We start from the raw sequence: 15,390 nt of genomic DNA on the forward strand, positions 1-15,390 counted from the left end.
GTTCCCTACAATATCATAAGAAAAGGGGGTCCGTGAACCTTTTATGGTCTTAATTCTTCAAGGAGAACAAAACTCTCACCTTCTTGACAGAAGCAATGTCAGAAGCAAGAAGCAAGTTACCTCCCCACCCCCACTTTCCAAGCAATCTCTCTTTTCTTTTTCAAAAGTTTAACCTGTCAGTGTGCACTAAAGTATAACATTGCATAATTGTCCTCTGTCGGGTGTTTTCAAATTGATTTCAAAGCAGCTAAATTTCCTTTGTAAGATGTATTAGATACTGTTGCCAGTTGGCCACATACATAGTGTCAGTGGAGATGTCAAATGTTCTCCAAGGATTGTCACGTGTTCCTTTATTTTCCTCCTCTGTGTCCAATTATATTTGACATTTAATGTAAAATTCGCAGCCGGAATGTTATAATCTTTTGAGAGTTAATGTGAGATGGTGTTAGGAATTTAGATTGCAAAATGATTTTAATAGCATTTTGTACACTGCAGATACCATTTTTCCTAGAGCTCCTTTTGCAGGATATATAGTATAAAACAGGCATGTCCAACAGGTATATCGTGTTCTACTGGTAGATCACTGGATGACTGTGGTTGATTCCCCCCAAAGAAGCTCAACAACTTTTGCTCCCCCCAAAAAACTCATAATTTTCCCCCTGCTCCCCCCCCAAACGGGCCTTCCTCCTCCCTAAAAAACTTTGACCTGAACCGCCCAAAAGGGGGTAGATCACTGCCAGTTTTTAACTCTGTGAGTAGATCACAATCTCTTGGGATTCGCCACCCCCACTATAAAAGTAGTATCTCTGGAGGGGGGGAAAGGAACATACTTGTTTTTTTATTGCCTTAAACATCAGTAGCCTGAATATCAAACACCATTACATGTTCACACATATTTACCCATATTTACAGGGTTGAACACAATGTTCATTTTACGCCCCTATTGTAAAATAGAAAACATTTTAAAGGTATTCTGTGGGATCTGGTATGAATGAACAGTATATTTAAAATGAAACATGTTTTAAAGGGTTTTTTAAACAAAAACAAAAACAAGACTCTGTCTTCTCTTTATACTAACTACCAGAAAACTTACTGCACTGTTGCACTCCTGTTCATTTCTGCTTAAGCTTCACTTTGTGTGCATCCAGATATACACAATTTAAGAGGTGAATCTGCTTTGAAAGTTCAGCCACAATATTTATATTTTTATTTTTATTATTAATTTTATTTTTATTTTTATTATTATTATTATTATTATTTCAGGATTAAGCTCAGGGAAAATCAATTATTCCTGTTTGCAGTCAGTCAGATGTGTTCAGTAGCGACAGACTGGCTCAAACCGAGAAATCCCTTGGATATTTCTTCCATTATTTCTTGGGCATTTTTTTTAAAAAAAAACTTTAAAAAATTGTGGTTTGTAAAAAAGTTGTAATAAGGTAAAGGATGTGCAATCATTTGAATGTACATGCTGCATTTAAAAAACAAAAAAAGTCAAATAGTTCACCTGAAGTATGTGGAGACAAGACAAGACAATCAACTGATCTGATGTTTGATTTTCTCATTAACTCATCTGTCATTCAGAATCAGGGAGGAAAGTGGACTTGCCCTGATTGAAAAATATACACTGTGAGCCTGTGAATTCTGATTTTCCACACATCTGCATGTGTGGGTACAAGTATGTGTGGGTACAAGTATGTGTGCACGTACACACACACACACACACACACACACACACACACTCAGAGTCTCAAACTCTGAGCCCTCTTCATGTATTACTCTTGTGTAGGGCATGACTGTATAGATGGTGGAATTAGGCTGTGCTTGTAGCCACATCTCCACCACCTTGTCTTTCTCCTGCAATGATTGCCTGGTGAACAGGAAAGCCTGTGTATGAATTACTCTACGTCCAAGGTTATGATTTTGGGCAAATACAGTTAAAGGTATAAATAACTAGCTCATTTAGATACCTGGGTGTTCTCTTTAGTGAAATCCTATCTTGGAAATGTCATATGGAGGCAATGAAAGTCAAAGCACAGAAAACTACAGGGGCATTGATGAATTTATATTACAATAAAGGAGGGCAGCTGACTGAACCTGCCCTCAAAGCTTTTTGGTAGCAAAATGTTTACTCAAATGTTCTATGGTGTTGAAAACTGGGGCTCTGATCTGAACTCAATTAAAGTTTGGGAAACTGTGAATAGTGTCTCCCTCCCTCCCCCAAAGCTATGCTCTGTGCCAGGGGTAGGCAACCTAAGGCCCATGGGCCAGATGCGGCCTAATGACCTTCTCAATCAGGAATGTGGATGGTCTGGGAATAAGTGTGTTTTTACATGAGTAGAATGTGTCCTTTTATTTAAAATGCATCTCTGGGTTATTTTTGGGGCACATCCCCCCCCCCCAAAAAAAATATAGCCCGGCCCATCACATTGTCTGAGGGAAGGTGGACCGGCCCATGGCTGAAAAAGGTTGCTGACCCCTGGCGTCTGTGTCTTTAGGAATACCAGCAGTTTTTCCTTAATACAGAATCTGGATGGTCAACAATTAAGGCAAGAGCAGACTGAGCTCAGTTAAAGTATACTACACACACAAAGGTTGCTATACCTGAGTGTTTTCCTGCACTGTGCTATATGGAATTGGGTGAGAACCAACTCTGGAAAGCAGCTTCTCAGGATGTTTTAGACTATTTTTATTTTCCAGAACTGAGCTCTTATTTGACCGTGCAAATAATCCAACAGCAACTGGCCAGATGGAACAATAACTTTTTTTCCCTTTTTTTCTTTTACCACCATTTTTCACAATGAAACAAATGGCCAGAAAATGATCTGCCTAATCACAGGTTAGGCTTTCTTGACATGTGCTGTTTTACTGATTCTAGGTCAAGTTCACACAAACAGCAACTATGGAATATAGTTCAGGTTCTGGTATTTAAAATGTTACAAATTAGAGGTTAATGGCCTACGTTAGTTTCAGTGGGATGAAGCATGAATGATTAAGTCAGATGGCCTTTCTTTAGATGCCGAAGAAACTATATAGAAAGCATCTATTTTAAGTCTCTCTCTCTCTTTCACTTAAAGAAAAGGCTAACAGTGTAATTGTACATGTGCCTACTGATGCTGCAATTATATAAACCAGGGATGGCTGACCTGTGGCCATCCAGATCACTACCTGCCAGCATAGTCAATAGTCCAGGAAGATGGAAGCTGTAATGCAACATTCGAAGGGCCACAAATTAGCCAATCCTGCAGAGCACACTTAGCTGAGATGAGGTCCCGTTGAACCATGGACTCAGCTATACAGCTGCAAATAAAATGTATCAAGTGTGTTTTAAGTGCAATATGCAACGTGACACTAGATGGCGATGGTGAGCCTTATGGAAAATTTGATGTATTTTTAAAAAACACTTTTTAAAAAACCATTTGCAGAGCAGTTTTTTTTTGTTTTTTTTTAAATGTGGGTAGATTCCACCCCTGTCAGGCTTACTCCTGGTCAGGCATTGTTAATGTCAGGTTGACTCTTTCTGGATGTGCCAAGAAGTGATGCTTCTTTTATTCAGCAGTCTGGCATCTCTTAATTAATGTTTGTTTCTGCTCCTTTCGTGTAGTCTATGATAGCATGATCTGACCTTTTCATTATGAAATCTCAAACAATGTTTTCACAGGAATGCGAGTGACATTTGTGTCAACTGCTGTAGATAAAAAGGAAGAGAAATGTTACTCTCTTGGTTTACATTTTGAGTTAAATGAACATTTCAGAACCATCAAACGTCAATATGTCTACAATTGGACCATTTTTCCATATGAGCAGAATTTTCTTTAAATCTAATTTGAAATGGAAGCACAGAGTATTATAGATTAGCACAGTCTGAGGCAGAGGAGGCTGGGCTTGTTGAATGGGGTCATCTCTATGTGCACATCTAATATTCCGGAACCACTTCTCACTTATGCCTCCATGCTGCTGATTCAGAAATTACTTTTATCCGCCATGACCCCAAAATTTATTTCCAGGAAAGAGTGACTTCCCAGGACACTGCTAATTCAGACCCTATTAGTGTCTATGTGAAGTTAGGATTATTTGCTCTACTGTGAATCACTTTACATTTGCTTACATTGCAATGCTTTTCACCATTTTGCAAGGAAAGGATGTTAAGCTAAGCAGTCCGTAATTTTCCAGATCTCCCATAGAATGTGTGTGTGTGTGTGTGTGTGTGTGTGTGTGTATTTAGGTGGATTTCATCAAGACCTAGGTATTTGTTCTCCCAGGTGCTGCTGCAGTACGATGGGGTATGGAGACCATGAGAACATTTAAGTCCTTCCACTTCCCATTCCTGCTTCTTCCATAGCCAGAAATTAAAGTTAAAAGGTAAGGAGAAGAGAGTATTGGGGCAGTGGGGGGCAGCTTTTGAGACTGGAATAAATTTAAAAACTATTTGAAAAAATATTGTAATGTTTAAATTTCTGAAATTCTAGGGAAGTATTTATAGGTTTCTGGTTGATAAAATGAGGCTATATGATTTAAACAATTTAGGGTTTTATTAAGGAATAATGAAATAATAAGTGATTGCATATGATAATACAGATAATTGATTAATCTATGAAACCGTTAAAGAATAGTGGAAATGAAACCCAGAAAGGAGAGATCGGGGGAAGTCACCCTAAAATGTTATAGAAAAAATGTGAAGATTTATAAGAAATGTATGTTTTGTGTTTGTATGCATTTGTTTTGTATGTTTTATTTATCTTATAAAATGAATAAAAATTAATTTTTAAAAAATATTCCTTTCACATGCATCTCTCCATATGTAGATGGCAGAGAGCAGGAGGGGTGTGCATTGTATGTTGTAGTAACGTGTGTGTGTGTGTGTGTGTGTGTGTGTAGAAACTAGATAACATAATAACACAAGGACTGCCTCTGTGGTGTACACCAGACTTAGCAGTTTGGAGATTATATCCTCTGGACCACTTTCCTAATATAAATAATGTTATTGATGAGTTTCAGGCAAGGCTTGACACTTTATTTTCCTTTCAGTTTTGTGTAATCACAGCTTCTGGTAGATTTTTGCTAAAAATAATTTTCTTGTGTCTTGAAGGGGGCAAGGAATTGGAGAGACTAAGGGGGATCTTTGTTGCCCGAAGCATAGACAATAGGCTGGGAAAAGTTCAAATAAAAATGGTTTTGTCAATACTTTATGAGATGAATGAATCAATACCAACTCATCTGGCCTCCTCCTACCCCGATTTAAATGAAAAGTTAGAATTGCCTTGGATGCACTTTATGCTTTCTTCACACTATGTCAAAGAGCGAGGCATACAAAATTACTGGGGAGTGGGGAGAAATACATCTGTTACTCTTTGGCAGTTTTCAGACATCAGCTAGAGTATTCTATAAATATTTCATCTGTGGGCTGTAGGGCTTTGTGTAGTTTGGGCAATTTATATGTGCAATATAATGGGTAATAACCCAGAAAGACATTTCAGAACACACGCCGGATAATTTCCTAAGGAAAGTTCTAAAGCAATGTCTTCATATGACAATACAGTACGTTTGAATTAAAGAGACTACACCGTTTGCCAAGGCAGGGGTGTTGCACACATCTGCTCTCTGTTGATGAACTAGATGGAAAGGAAGATGTGGAATATCAACTGCTGTCAAATACAAAACAGTGTTACAGATGTTGCCATTATAATGGCTTAGTCTGATGTCTTGCTAATAGGCCAGAATTATTCGGGCTGTGTTCCAACATGTTTCATCAGTGAGAGCTATTGACTGCAGAGGTTCTTCTGGTCACTGGGGATCTCCTGATATCTTGGAAAAGGCTAAACCCTTGGTGGTTTAGCACATGCTGTGCATGCAGCAGCGACCACGTCCAACCCCTGTCATCTCCATCTAAGAGGATTAACTAGCAGGTGATATGAAAGACCTCTGCCTGAGACCACAGAGAACCACTGGCCGTCAAGGTAGACAATATAAGACTGGATGGGAAAATAGTATGACCTGGTATAAGGCAGTTCTCTATATTTCTGCAGCTTTCCCTCTTTCTCCTTCTAGCTCCTAGAATACAGTATGCAGCAGAGTTTGGAAAAGGGACGTACCCCAACTAATACGTCTTCAACCCCTGCATTTTTGAGACATGGTATAGCTCCTTGCTAGTTATGAGGAAGTGCTCCTGTCCTGCCCCCACCCCTCTTGCAGGCCACCCAACTAACTGAATCCTTTTGCAATTTCAATAAAAGGAAATGAAAGAAGGAGAGACCGGGAGCTGTGTGTGTTGCCCAGTGTTGTGTCTTTGCAAACAGAGTGTCTCTCTGGGAATCTGACAATGGATTTGTTACCTGTTGATAGACTACTCCGTTATGCTTTGCTTGCATATGTGTAAATGCATTTCAAAAATTACAGTGACAAATATGTTCCTGGTGCTCTCTCATTCAAAAGGAAATGAGACCCTTTCATGGTACTTCTTTGGAGTTCTTCATAATTCCATGGCATGCCAACTTTTAACCTTTCAGAGAACAGATACCATTACTGTACTTGTCGGCCATCAGCTAAAGTTAAATACCTATTAACAGGCATGAGCACAAGCCACAGAATTTGCCTTAGGTCTGTATCTGTGCATCAAAAAAAGAGTTGCAGTCTATTGAGCTGCGTTGAGAAAGTAGGTGGTGGGAAAATAGCATAAATATCTAGCAAAGGGAGGGGTGGGGCAAATTCCTCCCCCAAGGACCCTGTTGCACCAAGGGTCATTACTGGCGTGGGCTTGTCCAAATTCATGGATTTGTGGGGTGGGGGTGCAGTGGAGAACACTTTATTGAATCGCATAGAATAAGTTATAGATCTTCAAGAACCCCCCCCCCAAGATTTTAGGCCTCCGCCCAAATCATCGATAAGAACCTGAGCTCCTATTCTGCTAGTGACACGGAAGAAAAGAACTCTGCATCTGACCATTGTCTGTCTTCTTCTGCAGGGGATTCAAGGAGGGTTGCTCTTATTGAATAGGACATTTATACCCCACCTTTCCTTCAAGGAGCGCAAGGTAGTGTAAATGGTTCTGCTCCTTTCTGTTTCATCCTCAGAACAGCCCCATGAGGCCGGTTAGGCTGAGAGACAGCAAGAGCATAAGTGAGGAGAGAAAGGAAAGACAATAGAAACCTGCTTTTCATGCAGAAGGTCCCATTTTCATTACCCAGCATCTTCAGGTAGGTGACTTCAGGTGACTTGAAACTGTGGAGTGCCATTGCCACTCAGTGTAGATAATACTGAGCAAGATGGATGAATGTCTGTCTCAATATGAGGCGGCTTCCTACGATTCTTCTACAGGGTGTGGAAGGAGGCCAGCTAGCGTGGAGCACTAAACTTCAGTCATTTGGGGAACTCAAAAATTAATCTCAGTGTAGGAAAGTGTGTGTAAGTAGTAATGCGTGAAATGCATTTTATCAACAGGATTGTGGTGTGTGAATCAGTCCTCCCTCCTCCTCCTCTCATGGAGAGGTACACAATTGTGAATCCCAGGGAACCTGTTGTTCCTGAACAGCACTGCTATTCTAGCTTCACTAGAGACCACATGAATGTCAAAAAATTTGAGTTTATTGTCAAATTTAGTTTTCTCATCACTTCCCGAGATCCTAGGAAAATGTCAACTAAATCCAACACAATTAGAAGTATCCTTGACTGAAAGGCCAAAGCGTTCTCCCTCAAGAAGTTATTAAAAGAACAATTTAGAGGCAGTTTGCTCAGTACCTGTGGAAAATTGATAGCTTGTGCTTCTCATGTTCTTCAACAAAACGGGGAAAAATGTATTTGGCAAGGGCAAAGGAGAAGCTGATGGCAGTTTCTTGTGTAACTACTGTGCAGACTGTGATGGGGGAAACATACCCAAGCAACTTAACCCCATGTGGTTCTTCTATCTAGTGTTCTTCTTCTATCCAGTGTCCTTCGCAAGGAGCATAATGGTGTGATGTTAGTGCAGTGTATGAACAGGAATTCTAAAAAGCTTGCAAGTTCAAAGGTACAAAGTCAAGTTCTAGTTTCACAGAACTTAAAAGGCTTTTGTGAGTTTGACCTGAGGTTCAAGGTTCAGAATAGTTTAATTGAACTCTGCAGGAACTGAATAGAGTGGCATAGGGACCACATTGACTTGCTTTCATTCCTACTTCCCTGGCTGATCTTAAAATAACATCCAGGCCACAAGAGCGGTGGAAGACAATTCTGCTCCCGCTTCTCTCCTATCTTCAAGGGAGCTGTAGAGAGCTGGTAGAGAAAATGGCTTCAGATGAGTTTCGTGTTGCATCCGGGTCCTGCTCCAAGCTCTCCTGTGGATCTCAAAAGACTTGTAGAGCTTCTTCTTCTGTGTTCAGTCTCACGGATCTTACATGATAGGTAAAGGTAAAGGGGCCCCTGACCATTAGGTCCAGTCGTGTCCAACTCTGGGGTTGCGGCGCTCATCTCGCTCTATAGGCCAAGGGAGCCGGTGTTTGTCCGCAGACAGCTTCCGGGTCATGTGGCCAGCATGACAAAGACGCTTCTGGCGAACCAGAGCAGTGCACGGAAACACAGTTTATCTTCCTGCCAGAGCGGTACCTCTTTATCTACTTGCACTTTGATGTGATTTCATGTGTACTACTGACAAGCCAGGTGTCCTCCGTCCTATATTGGTGCAGCTGGTTCTTCCTGTCTAAGTGCAGAACCTTACATTTGTTCTGTTTCAAATTCATTTTGTTAGTTTTGGCCCAGTTCTCCAATCTGTAAAGGTCATCTTGAATCCTGAGGGGAAATGTTAAGAATATCCCCCCATGCACCTTCTCTTACATATGAGCCAACAGTTGAAATGACAGTAGATATACAGCTTTTGCCAAAGTTTTTAGCAAGATACTTCAGCTCTTTGACAAGGTCATGCAGAATTTCCAGAACCGAATTTTAAATGAAGAATATACCACAGGTTAAAAAATGGTAAGATAGCAGAGATTTCTGAAGCCCTGGTTGTATTCAAAGCAAGGCTGAATAAGACACATTTTGATAGGGATGAGAAAGGAAACATCTAAGCATGGACTGGACCTGGTGGGCAGCAAGTCAAGAGGTCAAAATTACTTAGTAATCCTCTTTGATATTTGCTTTTTGTAAACACAACAACCACAGAGAAAGTTCTATACTGAAGTCTCATTATTTTGGGTAGCAGTTAATCTAATGCTTAGCCTACAGCAATATTGCAGAAGACAAAGATTCCTTTCAGCACACAAAATGACTGGATTCTGAAGAACTGATGGGATAGATTAAAGAGTTGTGAAATACTGATCCATATTATCTTTCCTGTTTTTTCTCTAAGGCCTGGATATACGTTTCAACAAAGAGCTAAGTAAAACAAGAGCCCATGCTACATTGCAGCTTCTCTTCCCTGAAAAGGAAGAAAAAAACTCTGCAAAGTATATTTTCTCTTACGATGGAAGGATTGCTGCACTCCTGAGTAGACCATGCTTGGGAGCAGGAGTTGTTTGTGTGTGTGTGTGGGGGGGGGGTTAGGCATAAATATGTCCCTGTTTATCATCAGAAATTACACCCAGACCTATTTCTTAAAAGAAAGGACCTACATGTACTACAGGCTACTCTGTGCCTGGAGTACATTTGCCTGTTGAGAGAGTGGTGAGGCAGTGTCTAGTTTCTCTGCGGCACTTATGCAACACACCAAAGGATCAGGATTGTTCCATGGTATTTTGCTAGAGGGAGGAGGGGATGGAGCCATTATAAGTCATCATCATTGGGAATCTGGGGTCATTTCCCCCCACAAGCTTCCCACCCACCCTCAGTGTTAGAGACTCAGTGGGCTATTTGGTTGACAGGGTCAGAAATGTTTTTTTCCCCTCCCAGTCTCAATTAGCCCCTTCCCAGCCTTGGTTGCCCCCCTTTCCCTCATAGCAATGTTTTATTGTGTTAGACAATGACAAAACATTGTCACAACCTTTGGTGGAAATAGCATTGGGCAGGATTAGCATAGCCCTAGGGAGCTGGGGGAAAGATTGGCTCAAGGCATGCCCCAAGTTTGGGTATAGCCTCTGTCTGTCTGGAATCTCCCCCACCCCACCCCAACATGCCCAGTGGGACCTTGGATGTTTGGCTTGTAGTGCACCACACCAGGGTTCAACACTACCTAACTCATATGGTGGGGGTTTGAGGTGCTTCCCAATCCTGAGTGGAATGAAGACATGTACCTGCCCCTGCTGCCATGCCAAACCTGCCGGATTGCTGTTTAATCAATAAAGTTGTGGTCTGATTTCATTCCATATTGTCATCCAGTCTGAGTTACTGCATGCCTAGGTGTGATGTATCCACACCCATGGATGCCTTGTCTGTCAGGCATTGAAAGAATGACAGTACATGATTTTGGGGGTTCAAATTGGATCACATCTTTACTTATTGGTTACACATGTAAGTAGGTTTTGGCTTAGGCATTGGGCAATTGGGCAATCCAGTTTTGACCAGGCTGTCTGCTGGGTGATTCTCGGGGGGGGGGGTGCTCAATCCTTCAGCCTCTTCAGTGACTGCACCTGATTCTTCAGCCTCTTTGGTGGCTCTGCTCTGTGCCATCTTCCTGCAAGATCCAAAGTGGTCTGCATGCTGGGAGAAGAAAGCAGGCTTGTTTAAGCCCCAAGAGTGGACCAGACTGAAGTCTCAGGTAGAGTCTCCAGTCAGCCCCGCCCATAGCAACTCCCACCTCTGAGTCCTCCTGGTAAAAGGTAAAGGTAAAGGGACCCCTGACCATCAGGTCCAGTCGTGTCCGACTCTGGGATTGCGGTGCTCATCTCGCTCTATAGGTCGAGGGAGCCGGCGTTTGTCCACAGACAGCTTCCGGGTCATGTGGCCAGCATGACTAAGCCGCTTCTGGTGAACCAGAGCAGCGCACGGAAATGCCATTTACCTCCCCGCCAAAGTGGTACCTATTTATCTACTTGCACTTTGACGTGCTTTCGAACTGCTAGGTGGGCAGGAGCTGGGACCGAGCAATGGGAGCTCACCCCGTGGCAGGGATTCGAACCACCGACCTTCTGATCAGCAAGCCCTAGGCTCTGTGGTTTAACCCACAGTGCCACCTGGGTCCCTTAAGTCCTCCTGGTATTGGCTAGCAAATTCAAATTTCAACAACCAGTATGTCATCGCTGGCCAGCAGCACCTGGATTGTGACGCATGGCATGGTGATGGGACTCTGCCATGCCACCACCACCACCACCTTTGCTCACTGCAAAGGTGAGCAAAAATTCCACCACACTCATGAGCCACAAATATGCACCTGTCTGGGCAAAAATCTCCTGATTGAATTCCAAGCAGAACTAAAAACTAACACAATGTTGGCTTTCTCTGACTATTTTGTGAGCAGTGCAAGGGTCTATATTTATGGTTATGGTTATAAAGCATATAGCTTAATGTTTACATGAATGTTTCTTGTGCCATTAACAAGTGAAGTTAAGGACATTTTTTTTAAAGAAGAAGAAGAAGAAGAAGAAGCTTTATTACTACAGATTATCTAAGGATACAAGAAATGGCTGATTGCGTTAATTAAAAATATGGCAATTGCAATGTGTTGCTAAGTATTCACACAACAGGAGGTTGCTCAGTTTCCCAGAGTCAACTTTAAATGTAGTTTTAATTAAACTGCACGACTTTACATAAGAATCAGATTTTTGAATGAGAATTGGAAAGTAAATGACACACTCAGAACATTTCATCTCCCTGAGCAGCCTGAATTGGGTATTCCTTTATTTTTCTCTAAATTCTATTGCAGCAGAGTCTAAACAGGCTTATAGAGAGTGACAAGATATAGATTACTAAACTGAAGAATCAAACTCTAAACTCTATTTATAGCCCTGGATAAAGAAAGTGTATGCTTAAAACTTTTTTTTTAAGAAACAAAAACATGGACTGCAAGAAGAACAAACCTATCCATTCTTAAAGAAATCAGCCCTGAGTGCTCACTAGAAGGACAGATCCTGAAGTTGAGGCTCCAGTACTTTGGCCACCTCATGAGAACAAGGAGAAGGGGACGACAGAGGATGAGATGGTTGGACAGTGTTCTCGAAGTTTGGCCAAACTGCGAGAGGCAGTGAGGGATAGGCGTGCCTGCCGTGCTCTGGTCCATGGGGTCACGAAGAGTCGGACACGACTGAACGACTGAACAACAACAACAATGCTTAAAACTTTTTTTTAAGCAACAAAAACAGATGAAATATCATTTATCTCTTACTGTATACAGTGGACGCTCAGGTTGCGAACGCGATCCGTGTGGGAGGCGCGTTTGCAACCTGCAGCATCCACAACCTGCAGTGCTACATCTGCGCACGCGCGGTTGCGATTCGGCGCTTCTGTGCATGCGTGAGCACTGAAACCCAGAAGTAACCCATTCTGGTACTTCCGGGTTCAGTGCGGAGCGCAACCCGAAAACATGTAACCTGCAGTGTTCGCAACATGAGGTATGACTGTATATGCTAGTTAGGATTTCCATTGATGCATATATTTGGCATGAAAAAGCCCTAAATATTTATTTATAAAAATGTAGGCTGCTTTTCACCATGGATGCGGCCCCAAAGCAGTTTCCAACACAAAATGAATCAAAACAGCATTTGAAGCAGAATGAACACAAAAACACAAATTAGCAACAGCAATACATAATACTAACAGTCTTTACCTCCCAAGCAGACTCAACCCTGTTTTCTCCACAGATGCTTAGGTGTTTGGTTTATGAAAATAAAAAAGGCCATGTGATCCAGCCAGTCAGGAATCACATAGCAAATGTGATGATATCATATCACTTTGTTGCCAGTCAAGGTAGTTATCTGATGACATCAGAAAGTCAGGTGAGGTTGAACGCAATGGTTTTTTGTTGTTGTTGTTGTTTTGGCCATCATTCTTCACCCATTTTGAAGCCCCCTCTTTCAGCTATCACTGTAATTGAAGATTGTGTTCCATGTAGGAGTCACATATGTTTTTTTGTTTTTTTTTGCATAACTCATAATAATTGTGAAATATTGTTCCTTAAACGTTATACTATCCATTATAGACAAAAGACTATACTATGGGACAATATTTCACAATTATTATGAGTTATGTGATTTTGCCACAGCAGATAGCGAGACAAATAACATAGTTCTGTGCTGGAAATAAACGGCAGTGACATAGAAACAGTGCTGCGTGCAAACTGGGGAGAGTGAAACATTGTCTTCCTACACCCCTGTTTTCCATGCAGATTAGCCTGTTTATGGATTGTGAATATTTGGAAGTTCCAGAGCACAGTCTGAAGGCGCACAGTAATACAGCAGCCTTGCTGAAGTAGATCTGTGTTTGCCAGTCCCTGGAAGGGAGACTGTCCAGGAGTCTTATGAGTTCTGTCTTGCAATGAAAGGTGTAAACAACAACAACTGAGATAATATACAGAACCAACAAATGTGACATTTACAGGTGAGGAACAAAGACTCCCAGTGAGCATTTTGCCAGTTAGATATTGCCGAACTACATGGACAAATACTCTGACAGTATAAGACAGCTTTCTAAAGTTTGCACTATTAAAAATTACCATTAATGTTTTGTCCTCTGTGTCATCGTTCAGAGAATGTTCCTTATACACCCAGTTTTCTTAAGCTTCCCCACTCTCTGTCTGCTCAATATTAAATAGCAAGTAGAGAGATATTTAGAGTTAGGGTGACCTTCTTATGGCATGATGTGCTCTTTTTAAAGGGCAGTTCAGATTTGTTGCCAGAGTCATTATAACCACAGAACTGTCTTGGCTTTGACATCAGATACAGTGAAGCATCTGACAAAACGTTTCCGCATCTGTAAGGTGAATGTACTCAAAGAGATATTTTTAAAAGTCTTTTTTATTGGAAGCAGTAACTTCCCCAACCAGAAGAGCCATTTCTTAAAGGTTTCAACACTGGTTTTGTTTGTCATAGGCAAATGTTGGTTGTTCTTCCAAGCAATGCTCTCTTTACATTGTCATGTTTTTTTTTTGTTCTTTTTAAATAAAAAAAACACCCTACCCTCTGTTTTCCTCTAAAACGTCACATTCAACAGTGCAGTCCTGTTCTCAATGAACTCTGTGGAGTTTACTTTTGAATAGACCTGCATAAGATTGCACAACCCTCTGCATGTTGACTCAGAAATAAGTTTCACTGTTAGGGCTGCCATACTTCCGGAATTGACGTCCGGGGTGGTGCTTTGTCCTGCAAGTAAAAAAAATAAAAAAAATCGCATTTCTTTGGCATTTTTTTGAGGGGAAAAGCTTGACAACTGTGGGGTTTGTCTAAAAAAAAGCTCAACAACTTTTGGCACACAGGACTGCAACCTGACATAAACCTCTTTGGGTGTTCTTTTTTCAGTAAACATGCAAGCAAGGGTGCAGGGGTGAGGATAGGAATGGTGGAGAATCCTGAGAGAAAGAGGAAATTGATGTTGCTTTCAGTCCACAAATGATGCATAATTAACTATACACACACCGATTTGCTTTGCATTTCCTTCGCATTGAAATGAGTGGGATGGAATAACATAATGACAATGGCCCGGTTTCAAGTATTCTCTGACTGCCAGTGAAGGGCTGTTGTGCTAGCATAGGGAGGCTGAATGTGCAAAAACTTTCTGTACTCATATTGGCTCCCCATGCATTTTAGAACCCTGGGACACCACGTTTCTAAAATGTATGGGGAACCTACATCTGTACAGGATGTAGAGTTTCACACTTCAGACAGTGACCCTTCCAACTTGTGAAGGGTGCCAAAAATGATGGAACTAGCATGCTCATTTCCTATGACCCCCTCTATATGTTTATATAAAACAGAATCAGAAGACCTAGAAGCGTTATATATGATACATCTCTTATTGACACAAGAGTTACCTAAAACTCTTCCTGGCTCATCTTTTGGAAAAGTGGGTGCTGTACAGTTCTCAATGCCCAGCCCCACAGTGAGGGAGCTGAATGAGGCTGAAAAATGCTTAAGTGTAGCTATGGCAGGCCAACAGTGTGTGCTAAAAACATACTGTAATCCTAAAGTAAGGTCTTTTAAGGAAATGAAGGAACATTTTCTATTCCTTCCTCCTGGCCTTCTCTAGTAGGTTGAAAAGTTCTCCCCAAAAATATGGAATGGATTTGACCACTTCTGGGTGATGCAAGAAAACAGGCTTGGACCCTAAGAAAATTTAATTGAAGGAAGTTTGCGGAAGAAAATGTTCCTGCCTTCTCCTCTTCCCAGAAGCACCCTGTGTTCCAGCCCACATTGTTCAAGAGTCCTCTATATAGCAGTGGAGGAGAACTCTCCATCTCGTGGGCCTAATTAAGCCAGCTATCATCTCGAGGGAGGTCAAAAGTCACCACAGGAGTGAAGGAGGAGATGGGAAACATTCCTTCCAGGAACTTCCTTGTGATAA

This window comes from Lacerta agilis, chromosome 4, assembly GCF_009819535.1.
Source record: "Lacerta agilis isolate rLacAgi1 chromosome 4, rLacAgi1.pri, whole genome shotgun sequence".
In the NCBI taxonomy this organism is placed as follows: Eukaryota; Metazoa; Chordata; class Lepidosauria; order Squamata; family Lacertidae; genus Lacerta; species Lacerta agilis.